Genomic DNA, 957 nt, shown 5'->3' with positions numbered 1-957 from the left:
AGGAGTAGACAACCACCACATGTATATATATATGTGTGTGTGTTAAACGTCTTAGGTATTTAACCTATAACATGTATACAAGTACATGCATAAATGTATACATGCATATATACATACACACACACATATTACAAATGTATCCTTACATATATACACATGCAATGCATAAGGACATGCATATATGAGGGAGAGTCAAAAATTTTATGCACTCTTTGTTTTTTCAATGTATTTACACAAAAGCAGGGAATGAACAAGTACGTCATTTTTCTATATAGTCTCCTTTCTTTTCGATGCACTTGGTCCAGTTGTTCAAAAGCCTGTGTATTCCCTCCAAGAAGAAGTTTTCCGGTTGGTCGTGCAACCATTTATGCACCGCTTCCTTCACATCTTCATCCGTAGGAAATCGACGACCTTCTAAACCATCTTTGAGCGGTCCAAAGATATGATAATCGAAAGGGGTGAGATCTGATCTCTAGGCAGAGTGTTTCAGCACCTCAAAACCCAATTGGTTAATGGTTTCAATGGTCTAAGCAGCCGTGTGTGGGCGTGCATTGCCATGCAACAACAAAACTTACTTCGACGTTTGGTGAGAATTGCTGGCTTCAGTTTGTTGGCCAGCAAAGCACTGAATTTCGCACTGTTGGTCGTACACCCCTTTTCCAGGTAATCTTCCAGTACAGACATTTTTCTAAATCCCAAAACTGGGTTAGCGTCACCTTTCCCGCGGAAGACTGAGTCTTGAATTTCCTCGTCGCTGGCGAGCCAGGATGTTTCCACTCCATACTCTGTCGTTTGAATTCCTCGCGCTCATTTTTGTAGTGATCGAGTGAAGGCTGGCAGACCTCAAGACGTTTGCGCTTGTGCTCTGCAGTAAGCTACTCTTGGCACCCATTTTTGTACAGGCTTTATGGAAGCTGAGCTCATCATGGATGATTTGATAGGCAGAACCACGACTAA

This window comes from Octopus bimaculoides, chromosome 5, assembly GCF_001194135.2.
Source record: "Octopus bimaculoides isolate UCB-OBI-ISO-001 chromosome 5, ASM119413v2, whole genome shotgun sequence".
NCBI classification, from domain to species: domain Eukaryota; kingdom Metazoa; phylum Mollusca; class Cephalopoda; order Octopoda; family Octopodidae; genus Octopus; species Octopus bimaculoides.
The sequence above is the reverse complement of the archived record's forward strand: the minus strand, read 5'-3'. Positions refer to the sequence as shown.